Raw genomic sequence first — 24,966 nt, forward strand, 5'->3', positions numbered from 1 at the left:
TCTAACACCTTTATGTTGTTAGTTTTAAACCATTCCATTTTAGATTCTGGTTTAGGGTCGTTTGTCCTAAAGGTGAACCTGCGCCCCATTCTCAACAGATTTTCAGCCAGAATTGCCCTGTATTTGCCTCCATCCATCTTCCCATCAACTTCAATAATCTTCCCAGTCCCTGCTGAAGAAAAGCCACCTCAGAGCATGATCCTGCAACCATCATGTTTGACAGTGGCGAAGGTGTTTTCAGGGTGATGTGCATTGTTACTCTTATACCAAACATTACACTTTGCGTTCAGCCCAAAAAGATTAATTCTGGTCTCATCTGACCAGCACACCTTGTTCCACATCTAATCTGTGGTTTCTTGCAAATGCCAAAGAGCCTTTTTGTGGTATTCTTTTGGAAAAGGCTTGCTTTTTGCCAATGTTTCATACAGGGTAGATTTATGCAAAGTATGACGAAAGGTTGTCTATGCACAGATTGTCCCACCTCAGCTGTGTATGACTGCAGGTCATTAAATGTGATCATTGGTATCTTGGTTGCTTCTTTAATTTGATATCTCCCTGTTTGGGCCGAAAGTTTAGAAAGACAGCTGGTATGTTCTTTGGTCTTTATAATGCTATCTGTTCTCTAGCGTCTACTTTCACAGACCTCTGAGTCCATAACAGAACAGGTGCATTTAAACTGAGAAAAGTGCACTCTGTTTGTCATTGTTAGTCATTTTGTTTGACACTGGATTCAGAAGTCATCCGGGAACTTCTGGAATCAGTTGGCTGAGGTGGGAGAACATCACTTACATTTCATTTTTTTCATTGGAATTAGAATATAACATTTTAAAATAATTTGATTCCACGTCACGATTGTGTCTTACAATTTGATCATTTTTAGAAAATATATATATTTTAGATTTTTTATTTTTTACTTATCTTAGAAATAAATATAGCTGTGTCGGCAGCTTCAGGTTTCAAGTCAAGTCAAGTCATTTTTATTTGTATAGCCCTAAATCACGAAGAGTCTCAAAGGGCTTCACAGATTGTTACACTATATTACACAAACTATTTTCAACCGACAAGAGGAGTAGGTTATTCGTATGCAATGGAGTAGAAGTGAGTTTTAAGTTTAGATTTAAACATTTCCACTGAGGTTGCAGATCGAATCTCAGGGGGAAGAGCATTCCACAGCACCGGTGCCCGGATGGAGAACGCTCTCGAACCAGCCGAAGACTTCTTTGCTCTCGGGATCATCAGAAGACCAGCACTCTCAGATCGTAGGCTTCGGACCGGGACATAGTGGCAGATCAGATCTGAAAGATAAGAGGGAGCAAGTCCATGTATGATTTTGTACAATACTAAGAGAACTTTGAAGTCACATCTTTGGCTAACTGGGAGCCAATGCAGGTTAGCCATAATCGGTGTTATGTGATCGTACTTTTTTGTCCTAGTTAAAAGCCTCGCTGCGGCATTTTGTACTAGCTGAAGAGACTTGATTCTGGACTTCGGGAGACCGGAGAGTAGTGCATTGCAGTAATTGAGACGGGAGGTAACAAATGCATGAATTATTGTTTCCGCATCAGACTGAGACAGTATTGAACGGATTTTAGCAATGTTGCGAAGATGGAAGAAGGCAGTTCTAGTAATTTGCTTTACATGCATCTCAAAGGATAGATCAGGGTCAAATATGACACCTAAATTTTTAACTGAGTCACTCTGTGTGATGTGACATTTGTCAATGTTCACAGCAGTTTTTGCGAATAAGTCCCGGCATTTAGAAGGACCAATGACTAACATTTCGGTCTTTTCAGAGTTAAGACGCAAGAAATTGAGTGACATCCACTCTTTTATCTCAGTGAGACAGGCCTCCAAATTTCCACAGTTTAGTGTGGAAGATTCCTCCAACGGAAGATATAGTTGAGTGTCGTCTGCGTAGCAGTGGAAGCTGATATTGTACTTGCGAATAATATCACCTAAAGGAAGCATGTAAATGTTGAAAAGTAGGGGGCCGAGCACTGAACCCTGCGGAACACCGCAGGTAACATTAAAGGGCTCAGATGTCGTTTCACCATATTTAACACAGTGCGTCCTATCTGAGAGGTAAGATTTGAACCACGAGAGGACGGCTCCTGAGAGACCAATCCATTTTTCCAACCGTTCTAGTAGGATATTGTGGCACACTGTGTCAAAAGCAGCACTAAGATCCAGCAGCAGCAAAAGTGATGAAGCGCCAGAATCCATTGACATTAGGAGATCATTTGTTACCTTGATCAGAGCTGTCTCAGTAGAGTGGTTAGCCCTGAATCCTGATTGCATGGATTCAAAAAGGTTATTCTCCGATATGAAAGCATTCAGCTGCTGTGCCACTACTCTTTCGAGTACTTTAGAGAGGAAAGGTAGGTTTGACACAGGTCTGTAATTACTTAATATTTCTGGATCAAGGTTGGGTCGTTTCAGTGTGGGTTTAATAACGGCAGACTTAAAAGCTGCTGGAACTACACCTGAGGAGAGTGATGTATTTATAATATTTAGAACTGAAGGCCCAAGGACGCTAAAAAGACTTTTAATAAGTGAACCTGGGAGAGGGTCGAACTGGCAAGTTGTCGGTTTGGCCGCATTCACCACTTGTTTGAGATCATCAAGTGACAGTTCACTAAAACCGGCCATTTTCCCAGGGCGGCCCCCCTGTCGTGCATCTGTAAATTTCAGTCCTTTAATACGTGTGGTACTAACAATATCTTTTGCAATTTCTTCCTGTATGCATTGAATCTTCTTAGTGAAGAAGACCATTAAGTCCTGAGCAGAGTGTGTCGAACTGTCTGCGATAGCCTGTTGCCTTGTAAGCGATGCTACAGTGTCAAAAAGGGCTTTGGGGTTGTTCTTTTGAGACGCAATCACCTTCGAAAGGTAGGCCGATTTAGCAGAGGCAAGGGCCGCTTTATACTTTAACAAGCTGTCACACCAGGTTTGATGGAAAACCTCAAGCTTGGTAGCGCGCCATTTTCTCTCCCATTTCCTGCATTCTTTTTTAAGGGCTCTAGTTTCATCAGTAAACCAAGGTGTGCGTCTTTTAGGACGTGATTTTAGTTTTATGGGCGCTATTGAATCCAGCACACTAGTCAGGGTGGTATTGAACTCATTCATGAGTGAGTCAATCGAGCCATTGTATTTAGGAAAGGACGCAACTGCTCCAGGAAGGAGTTCAAAGAGCTCAGAAACTGTGCCAGTGCTTATATTGCGTCCGCTAAATCCCTCAGCTTTATTAAGTCTACATTTAGTTAGCACCTCAAATGTCACTAAATAATGATCAGAGATAACAGTAGTACACGGTAGAACCATAATGTTTGAGGTTAAAACTCCTCGAGTCAGAATCAAGTCTAGCGTGTTCCCATTTTTATGGGTTGGCAAGTCAACCAGTTGAGTAAAACCAAATGCATCAATTAGAGAACTAAACGCAATAGTAAGTGAACTGTGTGGGGAGTTCATATGAATGTTAAAGTCTCCCATAATTATAATTTTGTCTGCATAGGTTACTAGTTCAGACAAAAGTTCAGCAAATTCGTCTAAGAAAGTTGTGTATGGCCCAGGTGCACGATAGATAGTTATTACATCAATTGACAATTGAGGGGACCGCATCACAAGAGCCTCAAACGTTTTGTAATTATTAGAGGTACGTGTATTAAATTTGAGCGATTTTTCAGAGATTAGCGCAACACCACCACCTCTTTTCAGCGTGCGTGCTATATGACTACTCTCGTAGTCTGGGGGAGAGGCATAATTTAGCGCTAAGTGCTCATCCGGGCGTAACCACGTTTCACAAAGACCCATACAGTTAAGTTTATAATCACGAATAATGTTATCAACAAGTAAAGCTTTTGGAGCAAGCGATCTAATATTTAACAGACCAAATTTCAGCTTTGCTGAATCATTTGACTTAGCTGAACTCTTTGTAGTCTTTGTCGAGATCTTCAAAAGCTCCCGGCGTTGTGGCCGCTCGTGAGCGCTGAGTTTAAAGCGTCGGTTGTCCGGCGAGGAATGAATGGTGGAATTAGTTACATCCTCGCGTCCATCTTGCTGCTTGGACTTCACACGCTTCACACATCTACCTGCACGGCAACCACGCTTCCGTTTCCTTTCTTTACGGGGCCGTCGGCGTCGTTTATTAAGAGGAATAGCTGTCCACAAGGATGCCGGGTCTCTTTGAAGTTCGCTCGGTATATCATGGGCGGTATAAAAAGTGCCCGAAGAATCGAAATTTAGACGCCCACCCAACCGTATAAGTTCGTCCCTACTGTAAGTGTTTTTGGCCACACATGTGTCCAAAAGTGAAAGCAAAAAAGACAAGAGAACGGCAATAAATAGAAGATTAGCTGGAGAGCTAGCCGCAAGCATGTATCCATGCGCAGCCGCCATCTTGTAAAAAAGCCTGAAGTGTGGCAAATGACAAAATGTTCTGTGGGGGACAATACTTTGGGTAGGCACTTGTAATTATGTTTTATTGCATAAGAATTGTGACCTAATGAAGATCCGTGTGCTTAGTAAATAGGATATCAAAGTGCTTATTGTTTTAAATCTGTTGTATCGTTTTGGTGGCCACACGATGTCGGTATAGTTTGCAGTAGACGCTGCTGCTCTGTTTTATTTTGGACTTCGCGTTTCCAAAACACCTCCAAACAACTGAAGAAGAAGGGCCTCTCCTGTCTTTGACACTTTCTGCGCGTATGGCGGTGTTATCCTTTGTGTCTTTTTCACTTATTTTGACCGTGTTGTTGTCATATCCCTTCCACTCTGATTAGCTGGTCTTGTCAATTTCTTTGTCTCCTGTGTTTGGGTTGTGTAATTACAGATCAAATATATCGACTTTTATCAACCCTTTTTATAATTTATCGTGGCAAAAATTATATTATGATAATCATCATTATCGTTTTATCATCCAGGCCTATTTGTAAGTCCTGTGATCTCCCAGTCTTAGGGCTGGCGACCAACCCTAAGGCCAATAAGTTGGTAAATGATTACAAAATCATTGTGCAATTATGATTGCACAGCTAAAAAACAATTTATCTCACCTTCCTTTGTGCCAGTCGAGTATAACATCTAATTTGTGGGTGTGATTAAAACTTCAGAATGGCCAGAAAAAGATAATTTTAACGTGGAACACGACAGTCTGTTGATGTTCTAATAAACAAAGGCGATTTCATGCCAGAAATTGTCAAACTGAAGATCTCCTACATCTTTGGGTACTATTCCCTTCACAGGAAAGCACAAATGGGCTCTAACCTGAGTTAGGAGAGAAGTGGGAAGCACCGCTAAACAGTCAAGCAAGAGGACATGAACATTGAAGTCTTTAGATTGAGAAAAAGATGCCGTACAGATCCTCAACTATCAGCTTTGTTAAATAGTACCTGCAAAATATTCGTGTCAATATCTACATTAAAGAGGTGACTCTGAGGTGCTGGCCCTCAAGGCCTGCCCCAAAATAAAATCCAAATCTGAGACTGGCCAACAACAGGAAGAGATAAAAATGGGCAACAAAACACTGACATTGAACAACTCATTCGATAAATAAAAGTGTGACTTTTTCATGGAAAACACAAAATTGTCTGGGTGACGCCAAACAGTAGTGTATGCCAGTGTGACATTTTTGTTGCATTTAACTGTGTCAGCTGTCACACAACATCATCAGTTCCTTCCTCCTTCCGTTTTTCTGTCACTATTCACTCTCATGTCCGATAAAAGCAAAAAAGCTTTAAAATATACATTTTAAAAGAGAGAGAAATTCATTCATTGAGTTTTGGGAGTTTCGTTGTGCTTTTCATGTTATTAGGATTGGATATTTTTTGGATTTTTTTTTTTTTTTTTTTTTTTTTTTTTTTTTTTCTTTTGTTATGGCGGCGCCCCCAATGGCTGCGGCTGGATCTGCTCCCGACAGTTTCTCACATTCTAGTCAAAAACCCCAACCTTCGACTCAGTTTATGAGGGCGAACAAAGACAACTCTAACTGTAGATTAATATACGATCGCAGTTTTTTGCTGGATATGCGAACATCCAGAAATCCAGCGCAAATTTCGACGATCACTCGGGAGTGTTTACTTAGCCTCGGAGTGCTACGTCAACAGAACGCTGCGGCCGACAAAGCAGCGAGTAAAAGTGGCAAGCGGAAGCGCTGTGACCGGGGAAGGAAACGAGGTTGTCGGGCCGGGCTAACGGCTCGGATGAAGGCTAAACCCTTCAAAACGCCTCTACCATCCATTTTCCTATCCAACGTCCGCTCCCTGGACAACAAACTGGACCATTTACAATTGGAATTCTCAACGAACCGCGAGTTGACGAACTGTTGTGCTTTAATTCTGACGGAGACATGGCTAAACTCATCTATCCCGAATGACGCTGTTAGCATTGTGGGGCTAACTGCTTTCCGCGCCGATAGAAGCGGCAAGCTCACCGGCAAAAGCAAGGGTGGCGGTCTATGCATTTATACAAACAACAACTGGTGTAGAAATGCGAAGATAATCTCGAATCACTGCTCACGAGACATTGAACTTTTGACGGTGATCTGCAGACCGTTCTACCTACCGAGGGAGTTTAGCGCGACCATCATTACTGCCGTGTACGTGCCCCCCAGCGCTAATACGAAGGAGGCAATGGACGTTCTCTACCGAACTGTGAGTGAACTGCAGCATGCTTACACCGAGTGCATTTTTATTGCGGCGGGGGACTTTAACCAGGCCAATATGAAAACAGTTCTCCCGCATTTCCATCAGCATGTAAATTTTGCTACAAGAGGTAGGAACACATTAGACCTGGCCTACACAAACATCAAAGGTGCATATAAAGCAGCCCCCCGCCCCCACCTTGGCTCATCAGATCACCTTTCTGTTATGCTAATTCCAGCATACAAGCCCCTGCTGACCAGAGAAAAACCTACAGTGAAGCAGGTGAGGGTGTGGTCTGAGGGGGCAATGGAGGCACTACAGGACTGCTTTGATTGCACTGATTGGGACATGTTTAAATCGGCTGCCACTTACAACAACAAAATAAATATAGATGAGTACGCCATTTCTGTGTCAGCCTATATCAGTAAATGCGCAGAAGACGTCAGCAATACCAAAACTATATGCACCCGTGCCAATCAGAAGCCCTGGATGACTGCTGAGATACGCAAACAACTAAAAGTACGGAACCTTGTCTTTAAATCTGGTGACATGGAGGCGCTGAGATCAGCGAGGGCTAACCTGAACCGTGCTATCAGACTAGCAAAGCGAACGTACAGTCAAAAAATCCAGGAACGTTTCCTCAACAAAACCAACACCAGGGATATGTGGAAAGGCATTCAGGCCATTACCAAATACAAGCCAACCACCGCCCCAGTGCAGGACACTAGCATGGACTTTCTGAATGACCTCAACAAATTCTTTGGAAGGTTCGAGGCACAAAACGGCACCACTGCAGCGAAAGCGGTTCCAAATCAGGACGAAAGAGCACTCCACCTGGACTCATCTGACGTGAGGAAGACCCTGAGAAGGGTCAACACAAGGAAGGCTCCAGGCCCGGACAACATTCCGGGGCGGGTACTTAGGGAGTGCGCCGATCAGCTGGCTTGTGTACTAACAGACATTTTCAACACCTCGCTAGACCAAGCCAAAGTACCATCATGCTTTAAATTTGCCAACATCATCCCAGTGCCAAAGAAACCCCAGATCTTATCATTCAACGATTACCGGCCCGTTGCACTGACTCCTATCATAATGAAGTGCTTTGAGAGACTGGTTAAAGAGCACATCACCTCCAGTCTCCCCTCCTCATTCGACCCCTTTCAGTTTGCCTACAGGACAAACCGCTCCACCAGGGATGCCATCTCCTCTGCGCTTCACCTGAGCCTGACACATCTAGAGGAGAAGAACACCCATGTGCGGATGCTGTTCCTGGACTTCAGTTCAGCATTCAACACCATCATCCCACAACATCTGGTAGACAAAATGAGACTCCTGGGTTTCAACACCCCCCTGCGGAACTGGCTGCTGGACTTCCTCTGTGACAGACCCCAATCAGTGCGGATAGGTCAGAACAGTTCAGATGTCATCTGCCTCAGCACGGGCTCCCCCCAAGGCTGCGTCCTAAGCCCCTTGCTGTTCACCTTGATGACACACGACTGCGTCCCTAGGTCCGCCACAAACCACATCGTGAAGTATGCTGACGACACAACAGTGGTGGGCCTCATCAGGGATGACAACGACCTAGCCTACAGAGAGGAGGTGGAGCAGTTGGTGGGCTGGTGCAGGGACAACAGCCTGGTCCTGAATGTTGACAAAACTAAAGAGATCATTGTCGACTTTAGGAAAAACCAGCCCAACCATGCCCCACTTTGCATCAACAACAAGGCTGTGGAGGTTGTCAGCAGTATCAAGTTCCTAGGGGTGCACATTACAAACAAACTCACCTGGTCCGTGAACACTGCATCACTGGTTAAGAGGGCACAGCAGCGCCTGTACTTCCTGCGGAGGATGAGGAGAGCCCACCTGCCCCCACCCTCCCTCATCACATTCTACAGGGGCACCATAGAGAGTATCCTGACCAGCTGTATCTCTGTGTGGTGTGGAGGCTGCAGCGCTACCGACTGGGGTAGTGTGAGGAGGGTAACGAGGACAGCAGAGAAAATAATTGGGACTACACTTCCCTCCATTCAGGACATTGGCCAGAAGCGCTGCCTATCCCATGCTAAGAACATTACCGGGGACCCCTCTCACCCCCATCATGGACTGTTCACACTGCTAGCCTCTGGGAAGAGGTTCTGCAGTGTGCGGTGCAGGACCACCAGGCTCCGCAATAGTCTAGTCCCACTGGCCATTAGACTGTTAAATGGTCAATCTAACATATAGTTAACTTAAATCTAAGCGGCTGCTAATCTGACTTTTTGCACTACTGGCAGTTTTTATAGCTTGCCACTCATTGCACATTGCTCTCTGCACTATGGTAATTACAGCGTTATTGTTACAGTGTTAATGTTACTGTGTACCTGACTTGTTAACCTGACTGCCCATTTTGCACATCTGGTTAGCTACTCTTCTTGCACTATCGGCACTATGGTAAAATACTATACGTAGCCAATTACAATACGACTTTATTTATATCTGTACATTCAAGGAAACTGTGGGGGTCAGATGCATCGACATTTCGTTCTGTATACACGTGTACTAGAATGACAATAAAGTAGATCTGAATCTGAATCTGAATCTGAATCTGAATATAGCTTTTTCAGAGCAGCTCTGTATAAAACATGATAGCACACACAAGGGCCGCAAAGCTGCTGCCAGCTAATGAGATCTGGAAGTCTATATATGGACACTGTGTACTGTTCGCTAAATGGGTCCTTGCAGATGCAAAGACAGCCTGTTTTTTTGGGTGTGTTACTGTGGAACAATTTTCTGTGAGTAAACAGTGCGGACGAGATATGAAAATGCTTTCTGTTTAAAAACAACATGACTAAAGTCATAAAATACATTATTCATTAACTGTCCAGCTGTTGATCCTTGCAAAGGTCTTGAGGGTGCTGGAACCCATCCCAGTTAACTTCAGGCAGTGGGCAGGGGACATTCTGGACTGGTTGCCAGCCAATTGCACGGCACACAGAAACTACCTTTCACCAGCGCTGATTCCTTAGAAACCGGAGCGTGCGGAGAAAACCCACTTAGGTACAGGCAGAACATTCGCACACAGGGAGTCTGGTAACTGGAATCAAACCTCCAAACTTTGAAGCACATGTGATACCCAGTTTGTTATTATTTTCATTATTATTATTATTATTATTATTATTAAAATGCTCAAATATGACAGTGTGGGCTAAGATGCCAAAACTCACATTGAGTTGAAATAGTGTGCTTTGATTTAATTTGGATGGTATCATTAAACTACATACACATTTGATACTAATAAGAATGTTTACACAACTTTAATTTAAACCTGTTCAGAAGGTATATAGTAACCTACTACTGGCCCACACAGTTGGCCCTTAAATTGTGTTACTGTATCAACCCAACTGTTTTTAAACTGAAAATACGGTTTGGATGAAAAAAAATTACCAATTTAAAATTGGGTGTATTCGACCAATGTTTCTCATTTGGCCCGCCAAATGTAAATGTTAAAAATATATAAATATGTCTAAAATTAGGATTAAAAAGTACTACTAATGTTTATTTGGTGCTCTGAGTGCCTCTTGTCCCCAACATTTAAATAGGTGGGTTTTTTTTTACTTCGCATATCCATCATGCGTTTGTTTTTTTATCAAAGTATTTATCACATTTATTAAAAAAAACTATCTAGGTATTTGTATTGCGTTTTAAGTTTTTAAATGCATATTATCAAATTATGTGCTTTAAAAGGTGACATAATATATCATGTTGCTTGAATTATGAGCGTTTCAAAACCGATTAGATGAAATGGTTTATTGACAAAAGAAAAAAGAAAAGTAACATGTGGGTTTATTTATAAATGCATATCATTGCTGCTATTCTAAAAAATGAATCCTTGTTTGTCATTTTATATTTTTGCCCGAATGTAATATGCTAAAACGTGTTCTTTTTTTCTAGTCTCAGAAATACTCACATTATCTTTTTCTATGATATATTGCTGAGGTATTGTATTCGAGATTGTGTCAGGAGATACAAACAATAAAATCTCTATTTTGTTTTAACCCAATGCAGCCGGTGACTCAAAAGGTTTTCCCATCACGGTTGTAGAGTGTTATATCTCTTCTGAATATTCACCTTTTTCCTAGCATTAAATTTTTATGTTTTTCAGTAATACTTTTTCCTGGACTCGTATGCGTGTTTTCTTTTGAATCAAGGCCAAGATGTTTTGACACTTTCAACAGGAATAATGCTGTTTAGTAAAACAGTCACACTTCTTTTCTTTAGCCACTTGTTCTTTCAGAGAGAGCAGGTGGCTGGGCGTTTGTTTTTCTGGTCTTCATACTGTAGGCACTTTGCCCTTGTCAAGCCACAGGCTCTTTAATGTGCTCCCACCAATGACCCTCACGTTTGCCTTTTGTTGTGGTCAAGATTAATAAGATCCCAGTGTAGGAGTTAAGGATGGACATTTGCCAAGGCCTTTATGGTGTCTTTCCAGGTTAGTACTGTACATTTCGGACTACAGAGCACACCTGATTTAAAGCTGTATGCTCAAATTTAGGAATAAAATACAATTTTGTATTTGTACAAGCCGCATCGCAGTTTAAGCTGCAGCCCTAACAGCCATAAAAATAAACTCATTCCTGTCCACTTCTTACATTTTAAGACTTGGACATACCTGGCGCCACCCACATGTGAAAATGATGCATTTATTAGCTGTGTCTTTTCTATTCTGCTCCTAGTTGTTTTCGTCACATCGTCAGTTCATGTGACGAATCAAGATGACAATACAAAGACAAGCACATATTTATCACTGCGCTAATAGAAAACACGTATGAGGGCTGCATTGTTTAAAATGATAGCCCTGTATTTCTAGACTATAGCGCAAGAGTAAGTGTGGACAATAGTGCCAGATAGCAAAACAGATGTGTCTTTAGATGTTGTTGTCATTGGTGGTTTCTGCGGTATTGAACAAATCACATTCGCTTGTTATCGTTCCTGAAGGACTAAAAGAAATTTCGGTGACCTGACATGAAACGGAAATAAATTGGTAGAATTTTTGATCACTCCCACTGCTGTTCAATTCAGATGTATAAATTGAGGATTTGGTTTGTAAATTAAAAAGTTGAAATATCATGAGTATGTTGTACAGCACAGAAAAAAACAAAAGTAATGACCCACAATCCCCAAGGTATCACCATCAACCACAGAGAGCTAGAATCTGTCACTAATTATACATATCTTGGAGCTTTTATATCGGAAGAGGGGTCAGACCCAGAAATCATGGCCAGGATAGCTCAGACCGCAGTCACATTTGTCAGACTTAAACCCATCTGGAGGGACTAGAAGATAGCAGTTGAATCAAAAATCAGAATCATGCAAGCGTTGGTTACTTCCACCTTCCTCCACATTTGGGAGACATGGACTCTCATAGCAAAACTGGAATAGAAGATCCTGGCCATTGAGATGCGATGCTACAGGAAACTTCTAGGCATCCGCTACAAAACATATTAGACCCTAAAAGAACTGTTGACAGACATTTTAGTGGTATGGTCACGTCACAAGATCATCAGGACTGGTCAACATCATTCTCCAGGGCACAGTCCAAGGGAGCAGGAAGAGAGGAAAACCAAAAAACAACTGGGCCAACAGTGTTAAGGAATGCACTGGTGCCAACTTTGCCACGCCCCAAAAACAGGCCAGTATCCGTTGACAGTGGAGAAAGCTATCCAGAGTTGCGTCCTCATTGGTGCCCCGACGACCCATCGCAGTTTAAGCTGCTTAAGATATCCATGAACTGTGATAGTCCAGCGTGGCTTTTGTATGAAAAATATATGACAAAAGAGTGTTTATCAGAGGTGTGCCTTATAATCCAGTTCTTACTGTATAAATGTTTGCCTGTATTTTAATTCATAAAAACTGTAACTTTTTAAAAAAAGGATATAATTTTTCGTCATTTATTGCCAAGGTATTGGGACAAGACTCTGTATTGGCCGATACAAAAAACTTGAAATCAACTGCATATTCTTCCTTGTAAATATTGACTAAAATACTGTCAAAGCTCCCCTTTTGGTCCTGTTATGTATTATATGAAGTTGGCAAAACATGGACTTATTTATCTCTAAGGGTGTCATAAATCCAGACGTCACCAACGTGTTTTATATTTGGAGTACATATATTTTGGAAAAGAGCAGCTTGCTGTTTTCTTTGGTGCCACCATGAAAAAAAAAAAAAAGCTGGACCTTATTTAAAGCTGCAGTATTTAAAATGTCGCAAAGAAGTAGAGGCGTGTAGTCAGGAATTTATGATAGTTTGTAGCGGAACTGGATTCTGATGCAGAACCTTGAAAACGGCAAGAGTAATTCACAAGCAATCAATTGCTATACAGAAGTCAAGAGTCAAAACGAAAAACACAGCAATGTAACGAGAATACAATTGCTATATAACAGCTTCTACAAGTCTAAACAAATACTTTACCAGATCCAGATCTACTTTATTGTCATTCTAGTACACGTGTATACAGAACGAAATGTCGATACATCTGACCCGCCCAGTTTCCTTGAATGTACAGATATAAGTAAAAGTTGTATTGTATTATGGCTACGTATAAGTATTTTACCATAGTGCCGATAGTGCAAGAGGAGTAGCTAACCAGATATGCAAAATGGGCAGTCAGGTTAACAAGTCAGGTAAACAGTAACATTAACACTGTAACAATAACGCTGTAAGTACAATAGTGCAGAGAGCAATTGTGCAAGGAGTGGCAAGCTATAAAGAACTATAAACTAGAAACTAGAAATAATGTTTGAAAATAGTCATTAGTGCAAATTAGGTGTAAACTCAATTGGATCAAATTTGAAAGTTGCCACGTATGTATAATCTTACTACCTACTAATAACATTATTATAGTAATGTTAAAATAGGGCAGCACGGCGGAACAGTGGTTTGTGTGTGTGGCACAGTTCTGAGGTCATGAGATCGAACCTCCTGTGTGGAGTTTGCATGTTCTCTCCATGCTTGCGTGGGTTTCCTCCTGGCATTTCAAAAACATGCATGTTAGGTTAATTGGCCGGTCCAAATTGTCCCTAGGTGTGAATGAGCAAGCGAATTGTCTGTCCCTGTGTGCCCTGCGACTGGCCGGCAACCAGTTCAGGGTGTCCCCTGCTCGAAGATAGCTGGGATGGGCTCCAGCACCCCCGCGACCCTACTGGGGATAAGCGGTGCAGATAATGGATGGATGGATAGTTAAAATAGTAAGGCTGTATTGATCCTGAAACAATAGTGTTGATTCGATCCAAGTACTAACTCAATATCAATAATAACGATTTGGATCGATCCCTGCCCTTACTTGGAGCATCTGACCATTATTAACTCACGGATCCTAACTGCTATGCTCGTAGAGGCACAACTCCCCTTGGTGTGCTTTGGGCGCCCATCCCTCTCAAGGCAATTTTTTTCTTTTTTTGGGTAGGGGTTTGCTCCCAAACTTGAAACAGATAGTACTGGTTTCCATGGTTACTAGTAGCAGGAGACGCCTCCCGTTCTGACTCAGATAGAGCACGTTTATCAACTGGTCACTGTCGTTTTTTGGTGTAACGTGTCATCCCGCTCTTCAGAGTAGAGCATGACCTCAGCATTGGCGGGAAGCAGCGTGTGACAATAGGCTTTACAAAAAAGAAAAGAATACAAAATAAACAAGGTAAACATAACACAGATATAGGAGAAAGTAACGGGAAAGACGACAAAAATGGACTGTTTAAATAGTTGTGAAACCATGGTGACCACATCACAGTTTGACGCATTGGAAAAATGTATATGGAAAAACCCTTTGCATTATTTGACTCCAAAAATAGAGGATTTCCAAATTATTAATGCTGAAATCGGAAAATGTTGAAGGAAATCTGAGAGTACTTTCGATTGCCACTATATTTTATTGGAATATACCAATATTTTACGTTACGTGGAAAAACAGATTAAGACACTCAAATTATTATTAGATTGTGAGGTTACCAAAAGCAGGAAAAAGCCTCCCAATCTGACTCAGATACAGCACCTTCACCATATGGTGGCTGTTGTTTTTCTGTGTAAAGTGTCATCCTGCTCTTCAGTGGTATGCAACATATTAGGGTAAAACTATAGTAAAAAAATTGAGATATCCGTTCTGCAATTGCTGCAACAAACAAGAATCCATAGGTTTTATTGAAAGCAGTAACTGTTAGAATGCCACCAAAAATGTCTTTGCTTTAATTGGTTCAATCCCTTTTAACTATCATGTGGTGTTTTTGATCTGTACCACAAACCCGCCAACAGTGAGACAAAAAGGTTTTTTCTTTTCCTCCTGGGAACTCCTACTGGCGCCGATCATTTTTTCCGTTTTACCGTATAAGATAAGGTTTTGTCCCTGAAGACTAATAATTTTAAGGACCTCTCATTTTTTCCTTTCTATTTGTCATCTGTTGGTCAGACCTCACCACGCAAGGCTGTGGAGCACACAATCACTCTTAAACGCAATCTTGCCCCCCATATAATTAACAACTGTCTAAGTGTCCCTTGAATTTTATTATGGAGTGTAATCACTCTGCCTTACATCACCCTAATCCTGTCATCTCTATACTAAGTGGGTGTGCATTCGTGGACTTTGCGGATTCCTTGGAGAGAGTACACAGGCCACAAGGTTGTAAAGACTTCCAGTGTATTGATTCAACTTTTATCACTGCTGTGAAGCCTTTTATTAGAAGTTAAGTGTCTGTTCCTAAGTAATGTCAGTTTTATATAAACAATTCATGGAAATTCACTCCTCACCGACTTCTCAAAGTGACTCTCGTAGGGACTGCATGCTTTTTTTGTAGTGGAAGAGTTGAGGCCGTTGCAAATAGGACTCTTCACCCTATTTGTGCGTCTTGAACAGCCATGGTAAACCCCAGACTTTATGTGCTCAGTTGGACCGGATCAGTAAAAAAATGTCAACGCCAAATATTTAGCTTTGTTTTTCAGAGCTATGCTTTATCAATTATGCCTACATTTGTAACCTTCAGTACAAATTATAATCACAGAAGTGATCTTTATTCAGAAACAAAAGTCAGAGTAAAAATGGTTTTCATGTTTAGCATTGAATGTGTTAACAATTGTATTTTAACAGTTGAGTAGTAAATGCTGCTTTACACATGAAACCACTAACTACAAACATCATTGACCTAAATAAACTCAAGTGGGAGCTATGAATAACAGAAATGCTTGCCTCAACTGTCATACTGCTTTAAATAAAATTAAATACAAAACAAGAGTTTTAACAGTAAACAGGCAACCTCATTGGATTAAACTGCTAGGCTGGGCCAATTGAAGCCGAGAAAATACTACACTATATTATTTTAAAATTCTAAGAGACAAGAAGAGATCCGTGGGTTCGAGAGTGTTCTCCATTCGGGCCCCGGTGCTGTGGAACGCTCTTCCCCCTGAGATTCAATCTGCAACCTCAACGGGAATGTTTAAATCTAAGCTTAAAACACACTTCGATACTATCGCATATGAATAACCTATATTTTATCTTGACAATATCTTTGTATTATTTGCCCTCATGCAGGTTTTAGATCAGGGGATGTTGTCATAATAGTCTGTGGTTTGAAATAATCTGTTGTCCGTGCAGCGCTTTGAGACTCTTTGTTATTAAGGGCTATACAAATAAACATGACATGACTTGACTTAACCTGAAACTAGAGTGGACATCAGCTCCCTTACACCTATAAAGCCCTCTAGCGGTAGGAAGGAGCATTATTTTGGATTTATTAAAAAAAATGGCATAACATTTGATAGAAATGAGCTATGGACTTATTATGACATACTCAGAAATTTACTAATGGGGGCGGCAGTAGCTCAGGAGGTAGAGCGCTCGTCTTAGGCTTAAGGGATCCCAGTTCGAATCCGGCTTGTCCGTGTTACATGTTGAAGTGTATTTGGGTAAGACACTGAACCCCTAATACCCCCAATAAGCAGGTTAGCGTCTTACATGGCTGCAATACAAGGCAGCTGTGAAGCGCTTTCGGAAGTCATTGACTAAAAAAGCGCTATATAAATGTAGATCATTTCATTTCATTTACCAGAGCCTGGATTCAATCCTCCAGTTTGACCCGGCTGGTCTAAAAGAAGTGCGGGCAATCTATGGCCCACAGGTTACATGCGGAACATCAAGATTTTTAATCTGGCCAAGCCAACGAGCATTGTATAGATAATATGAGTATATTTATATCCAAACAATATATAGTAAATAAAGTACTACTAAACCATGTCATACCTTAGACTTACAACATTGATACCATTGCTTCCATGCTTGGTGCTCTGCATTAGAGGGTCCAAATGGGGGGATTTGGTAACCCAATGATTACCTAAAGACCCCCAACAACTAGTGTTGCAACACATCGGTTGGTTAGATCTATCGTCACACCATTTACTGTGCACAGTCGTACGAATGTGTATGGGAGCCGACCCCTGCTTAATCAGGGATAAGGCGAGGAAAAAGAAAGAAAAATAAACTACTACTAATGGAAACATTGGGTGTGCCAGCAATTGTCCCTCTGCGTGTACTACATAAATGCTACAAAGATACTACAAAATAACAAAAAAATATTCAATTTAATGCTTAAAAACAGGAACCTATTCATTTTGGTTTAATTCTACAAAGAAATACTACAATATAATACTACAGAAATACTACAATACAATACTACAGAAATACTATAATACTAAAATACTACAAAAATACTATACGACAGTAATACTACAAAAATTGTAAAATCACTTCAAAATATCAAATTTAGTGCTTAAAACATGGACCTATTATATTATTTTCTGTCTTTTTTGGTCTTCCTAACCTCCTGCCCTCTTGATTTGTGCCCTGGAGAATTATCTTGGCCAATCCTGATGATTTTGTGACGTGAAGATACGACTCAAGTTTCAGTCTGCGCACCGTTGACAACAGCTCTTCGTAGGGTCCAATGTGCCCTCTGATGGTGTTGCGCACCATTTCGTTTGTCGCACGGGCTAAGTAGCTGATGCCTAGAAGTTTCCTGTAGCATCGCATCTTAACTGACTGGATTTTCTATTCCAGTTTTGCCTTGAAAGCCAAATGTCTCACAAGTGTAGTGGTAGATAGAAGTAACCAGCACTTGTAAGATTTTTTATTACAATGCTATGATCTTGTCCCTCCAGAAGGGTTTAAGTCAGGCAAGTGCAGCTGTGGTTTGAGCTATCCTGGCCATGATTTTTTGTCCTGACCCATTTACTGATATGACAGCTCCAAGATATTTAAATTTAGTGACAGGTTCTAGCTCTCTGTGGTTAATGGGGATGTTTGTGTTGCTACATTTCTGAATGTTGGTCATTACCATCCACACTGGCTTGATGATTTGTCCAGGCAATTCACTAGATCTCTGAAGCAAATAGGAAGTGACTTTTTCGTGCTACTTATTCAATGTTTTTTTTTCCACCAGAATATCTGAATGTGATTTCTTTTTTTGTAGGTATTCGGTGACTAAAGTCCACAGTACTTGATTCGTGGAAACTCATATAGTAAGTTTTTCATGCAACATGCATGACACTTGAAGGTTAGGACTTGACCTGCTTTGACTTTTACCAATTCAGTTTATTTCCACCTCTGGGACCAAACATCAGCTTAATTAAACAACATGTCAGGTTGAATGTAAATTTTCTGTTGCTTGAGAACGTCCTCTGACGGGCATTTCATTTGCCCCCTGCGGAGTCCCAGGTGCACCATATAAGCTTACCCTTTCTTAATGGATTTCTGCTTGATTTTGGACATTATCCTTGTGTTTACTATGCAAATATTTATTTGTTACCTGGTGGTTGCTTATAGGCTTGGATTTCCGAAGAAGCATAACGATTTACATCAGGGGTGGCCAATCTTTTTGAGTCTGGGGCTGTATTGGATGGAAAATATAATAATTTCTTTTGTTGATTTGTTTTATTTAACCTGCTGATACAGTCTTAATACCTCAGCGATACTTGTGGGGAAAAAATATGATAAAGGCCTATCGTATTTGCTACCTTACTAATAAGTCAAGTGCCAGAGTGATTAATCGAGAATGGCCGGCTCATGTCAAGGTCAAGTTTTTGGGCTGGCTGTATGAGAAAAATAATTACAGGTGAGTTTTACCACCTGGTAGAATTCCTGCCACACAAATTTTATGTCCGTTTGGCTCTTTTTTTCTGTAGCGATAAAATAATAAACTCAGAACAGAGCCGATGATATGAGTTAGGTATGATGGAGGGCAGAAAAGTGGTGAGTGGATCCGACAAAACCAGGAACAGAAAAGAAACGCATTAAGAGAAGGACTGTTATCATTTATTTCACTCATCTACCACTTTTTGAATTTATCCATCCATCCATTATCTCCACTGCTTATTCTCAATAAGGTCGCGGGGGTGCTGGAGCCCATCCCAGCTATCTTCGGGCAGTGGACAGGGGACACCCCGAACTGGTTGCCAGCCAGTCGCACGGCACACAGGGACAGACATTTGCTAGCTCATTCACACCTAGGGACAATTTGGACCGGCCAATTAACCTGACATGCATGTTTTTGGAATGTGGGTGGAAACCGGAGTGCCCGGGGGAAACCCACGTAAACGCGGGGAGAACATGCAAACTTTGCACAGGCAGGCTGGTAGCTGGAGTTGTACCCATGACCTCAGAACTGTCCCGCCGTCGCCGCACTAACCACTCAGCTGCCGTGCCCCGTAATGAATTTATATTCTTCAGAAAAATTTTAAATGCCCATGGCTCATTTGCCAAATATTTTTTGCACCAGTAATGCTATATGTAATAATGATTTCCTTTTACTGAATCATAAGGATTCAAGTGTGTTGTAAACAGTGTGAAGCTTGACAAAGAAAAAAAACTTTAGCGCGAAAAAAAATCAATGCTGCTGCATTCCATGATGCGTCGCTACTGATACACCTATTGATTTTTTTTTTCTGCGATTGTAGCAGTGAGACTGACTATTGATGTTATCTACTGTGTAGTTGTGTGCGTAAACAGTTACCATTCCAGGTTTCCTTGCAGAACATAGATAAAAGTCCATCACAATGTCCCTGTGGTGTGTGATCCTCCTACTCAGCACAATCCCTAATCCCCAATGGATTGATGCAGAAGACCCTGGCCTGCTTTTAAATAATGCAATGGATCGCACAAGGTATCTTATGGCTTCATTGCTATAATACTAAGCATATTACTTTACAGTAAATCCCTTGTTTCTCGCGGAGGTTGCGTTCCAAAAAGGTCCCTCCAAAAAAGTCCCGCAATAAAACCCCATAACTAAAAACCCACAAAGTAATAATGTATATTTATATATTTATTAGATATCAGTAAAATATATTCAACTGTGGGCAGTGCAGTGGTTAGCGCGTGTGCGGCACAGTTCTGACGTCATGAGATCGAATCTTCCTGTGTGGAGTTTGCAAGTTCTCCCTGTGTGCGTGGGTTTCCTCCGGGCTCTCCGGTTTCCTTCCTCATTCTAAAAACATGCATGTCAGGTTAGTTGGCCGGTCTGAATTCTTCCTAGGTATGAATAAACAAGTGAGTTGTCTGTTTCTGTGTGCTCTGTGACTGGCTGGCAACCAGATCAGGGTGTCCCCTGCCCACTGCCCAAAGATAGCTGGGATGGGCTCCAGCACCCACGCGACCCTACTGAGGATAAGCGGTGCAGATAATGGATGGATGGATATTCAACTGTCACAAAAGAACAACCATAGATCTACAAATAAAAACACGGAACACAGAATAGCAGTTGAATAAATGGTCTTTATAGTCTTTATAAAATAGTATAATCAAACTGGAAGGCTTTTCCTTTCAGTGTAAGAAAACAATGTAGAAAGCGACCAGCTAGCTGCATGCTAGCATCAGGTTTCAATGAGTGATTAAAATACAAGAGTCACTAATGTAGGTATCCCACAAGTTGTAGCTCTAGGTCATCCTTTTCATGGGTAATGGATTCGTTGTTGGTGAGATACAGGCATGACAGAGGTGGCTTAGTAGTGTATTTACGTGGCCTAGCAATAGCAGTCGGCAGGACCTGCAGGCTAGCTATTGCTTTCTCTCCCAAGCCTGTGTTGGTTTTTCTGGACCTGATAACAATCCATTGAGCACACGGTGGTGATCAGAATTTGTTTGTGCTCTTCTGACTTTCCTCAGAGTCCAATTTAAAAAATTTATTTTCAATGTAACAAGCCGCTAAAATACAGTCGCACACACAGACAGTTACGCCCACCTAACACATCCAAACACAGAGCCCTCGGTTACCTGCCCCTGTGATAGCATTTGCTGTGTGCTGTCGGCTGCAGAACACAATACACAATAACAATCTGCTAAGTATTGAAACTGCGAATGTCATGATTACCCAAGTGGAGCCACCTGGGGTGCCATTACCCAAGTGGAGCCACCTGGGGTAATCATGTGGCGCGCTGGAATGTGCTTCCTGATTGGTTAATGCTCCCTTTTTAAACGCGTTACGCGGAGAACTCTTGGTCGGAGGATTACTTCTGTACCCCGTAAGACTCTCCCGATTACCTGTGCCTTCTTGTTTACCTGATTCTGCCTGCCTGCCTCCGATTCGACCTGCTTCCGTCCACGCTACGATCTTCTCTCCAGTCCTGGTAAACTCGACCTGCTTCCGTCCCACGCTACGATTAGCTACGTCTTCCGAAGTTGTCTTCACGACGTTGCTGCTGACGTTCGACGGTCATCGTGTTTCCCGCTAACCCTTATGCTTCCCCAAATAAAGACTTGTAACGAACGCTCTGGGGTCCCCTGCTCTGTTCTGGTCCTTCCTGACAGCGAAAAGTAAACTGCGATAGAGCGAGGGATTTTGGTACAGTCCAATGTAATTGATGAATTTCTTTTCAACGTAACGAGCTGCTAAAATACTTGTTTGATTTGGTGGATTATTTGACTTGTCCCCCCCCTCCAGTCCCCCCTTGCTGTTTGACTGACAGCCTATCACAGTCACACACACACACACAAACACACACATAAAGACCTCCCTGAACTGCCCCTGTGAGAGCATTTGCTGTGTGTTCTCTGCTGCAGAACCCACTGCACAATACGTTGACATTAATAACAATAAAGACAATTGGATTTAAAATTTGAGAAGTATCTAAACCGGGATACAGGGAGGGATCACTGTATTTGCTGTATGGTTAGACCATAGTTTTACCCCTGTTACAGTGGGCCACTGCATTGTAATTATTTCAAACCATTATCCTTCTTCGTTTATTAATGCATTTTTGCCATTGTTAGCGTCAAGTACGTATAGTCTTTTGTTTTTTTCTTCTGCCAAAAATGGACACAGTGAAATGAATGCAGCTTTTGATGAGAGGAATAATTGGGCACATTTTGTTCAGGACAGTAATTTATGAAACCAACATTTTAGAAGGATTAACCTCATGGTTAAATTGTAATGACGACTCTCAGTTTTACACAGCCCCTCGCACTGGAATACCTGTAGGGAAGTCCTTTGCCTTATTTCTACGTCGTTGTGTTTTTCCCTCAGAAGTGGATTATGTAACCCCATTAGAGCCTTTGCTTATTCATTCGTGCATAATTTGTAGTTTATTCCCTTTACTTGCTGTTTTGCTGCATATCCTCTCCATCAACCCGTGCACCTGCAAAGCATCGCTGATTCCTGCGAACCTTTTATCAGTGACTTCGCTCCCAGCCGAGTTGATAATGAATGTAGGAACTTGAGCCAGGAGAAATGGAGCATCTCCCCACGGGAGGGGAAGCTAGTGTTTCAATTAGATAAGTAATGGGGCAGAGTGCTCTCGAGTGAGAAAGATACAAAGGCATTAAATCTTCCTTTGAGTGTAATAAGGGTCTTCTAACTGATAGATGATTACGACAAAGAGGTTAAATCGAAGTGGAATTTGTCGTTATATAATCGGGATGGAACGTGGCAACAATCCTAAAATTTGCAGGATAATTAATTGTTACACACAGGATAACTGTATTAACGTTAATAAAGTTGGGAGATCAAGATCAAATCTTTCTCAGTGGTTAAATAATGTGGTCCTTGTATGTTCCTCTCTTTTAACCTCTGATATCATTAACCACTTCAAATGCATATGAAATGCGTTAGGTGCTATTATTTAATTCTTAAGGCCTTATAATACATTTTTAGACCAGGTCTTAAGTATGAAAATCTCAAGTTCTAAACAACTACAGGGATGGGAAAGTTTTCGGCTGTGCCATTTAGTGGTCAGGTGATCATGTTGTTTTCTGTTTAGCAGCAACAATAACGTTTCAACTGATGAAATAATCTTAGGAGTATTGTGAGCTAGATGGAAAATGCTATTACTACCGATATTTCATGTTGTTGCTGTTTGTTTATTGTCTGTACAGCCCTTTGAGACTTCTTGTGATTAAGGGCTATACAAATATACATGACTTGACTTGACTTGTTTTCTGGGTGGACCCACATGCAGAGTTTTAGAAACAGATGCAGGTGTACTCAGAAAAGGGTGGTATTCAAAATCCCAACAGTTATGATGCTTTTAGAAAAATCTTATCATCATAGTTATTCTTGACAAAATAAAGTACAGCTTTAGTCTCCCCAACACTACTTTTTAAAGACATGTTTACAGAAAATGTGTAAAAAAGATGCACCTAAAAATAATTATATACGTATTTTATTAAATCAAATTTAAATAAAATAGTCTGTTATCTTATCATTCATCCCGAATCCGGATGTTTTAAGGTGTTCAATATCGGTAGGCTATCTCTAGCAAGGATAATGTTGCCCTGCAAAGCAGCAACCTTTACCTGACGTCATCTTGTTCTTTTAAGTGACAAATTAGTTGAGACTGAATCAATATTGGTTGTGCTGGTTCAACCCAAGTAGTGACCTCTGTTTGGTCTTAGTGCTTAAAGGTATAATAAATCAAGAATCTCACATTGGTTTTCTCCCCAAATAATGCCACATAGCGGGAATTGTGGATTTGTTTTTTACCTGCAAAAAGCACTGTGCTACTGTTGAAACATAAAATACACTACAAATCTAAAATAGCAGCAGAGTAGCTTATTAAAAAAACCTTTAGAGGTCTAAAAAAAGAATCAATCTTAATGGTAGTCATCACAGAGTAGACTATTTCCCCCTTTCCATCAAGAAAACCTTTGTGTGTTTATGTCTCATGTTGGGGAAAAAAATCTTTCTGATCTGTTATTTTTTTCTTTTTGTTCATTTGAAAGGTAGAAAAAGAACACTGCACGGAAAACAACATAAATATCTATTTAGATTTATAACTGAAAAGCTGAAATGCAAATTAAAAAAAGAAATATGTATGTAAACAATCAGTTTTCAATACAACAGAACCTTAAAAAAACAACAATATTGTAACAATGTCACAAAGATTTAGCAAAAGTATTTTCTGCTATGTTTTTACAAGGTTAATTATAGGAAGCAGGGTTAAATAGACTCAGTCAACCACTAAAAATGTTTTACTAGAAAGTCACAATGACCCAGCACTGGTGAGCTAATTTCAGAACAGGTCCACAGTCACCACAGCTGTCCCTTGGGGGCACCCTGGTGCCAGTGAGCACCACGATGGAGACACTTGCTCGAGTTACGATGTTATTATGTTAGTCAATTTATTTTTTAAATTCATTTTCGGTCTTCAGATGTGCTGTTTTTGTTAGAAGTCAAGTCAATTAATCCACAAAATTAAGCAACCAATATTTTTGCAGCTCGTTACGTTGAAAAGAAATTCATCACTCTCCATAGAGCACCCAAAACCTTACCTCTTGATTTTCTCTGTGAAATACAGCGGTATCCATTCCACCAACTGCAGCCACATCACAACCCAAGTACCTAAAGCTTTCAACTTCTTTCAGCACCTGTCCATTCAACCTTATTTCCAACGCCATGCCCACTCCATCACGTGAACACTTCATTGGTATAAATGCTCTCCTAAACAAGTCCAGAATATATTCTTTTTCTTGTTTTTTTTGTTGTACCTTATTTATCTGTAATAGAATATTTCAACAGAACTATTTTGCTCTAGTGTCTGTGTTTTTTTCCAACACCGAAGTGAATGAGGGATGTGCAGAGGATAAAGGCACATTTCTCAGAACCAATCATTTGGGGGAAAGGAACTAGTTTTCTTCACTGTCTTTTGTCTATTTTTCAGAGCTCCAGACATACCAGTATTTGTATTTGGGTGCACTAAATATTTTTCAACATTTTATGAAGCAGATCTTTGGTTAGAAACTAACCAAACTTTGGCGGGGCCTCCAAAATAAAAATGATTACATTGTTTTATGCAAGAAGATGTAAATGTTTTGACACGTGTGACCTTTTGT

General features: G+C 41.0%; 1 protein-coding gene across 4 annotated transcripts in view; it reads left to right on the plus strand.

Moving 5' to 3' along the window:
• The window catches only part of gpat2 (glycerol-3-phosphate acyltransferase 2, mitochondrial), a 132,540-nt gene that overhangs the window by 51,307 nt on the left and 56,267 nt on the right, over positions 1-24,966 (plus strand). The window contains exon 3 of one of the 4 annotated variants that reach the window (XM_088335112.1): positions 18,119-18,167. The exons of the other annotated variants lie outside the window; for them this stretch is intronic. The gene's annotated coding sequence lies outside the window, so the exon portion shown is untranslated. The remainder of the gene's footprint in view (positions 1-18,118; positions 18,168-24,966) is intronic. 4 annotated transcript variants of the gene reach the window in all.

Source organism: Urocampus carinirostris, chromosome 5 (genome assembly GCF_059441175.1).
Source record: "Urocampus carinirostris isolate Australia breed hairy pipefish chromosome 5, RoL_Ucar_1.0, whole genome shotgun sequence".
Taxonomy (NCBI): domain Eukaryota; kingdom Metazoa; phylum Chordata; class Actinopteri; order Syngnathiformes; family Syngnathidae; genus Urocampus; species Urocampus carinirostris.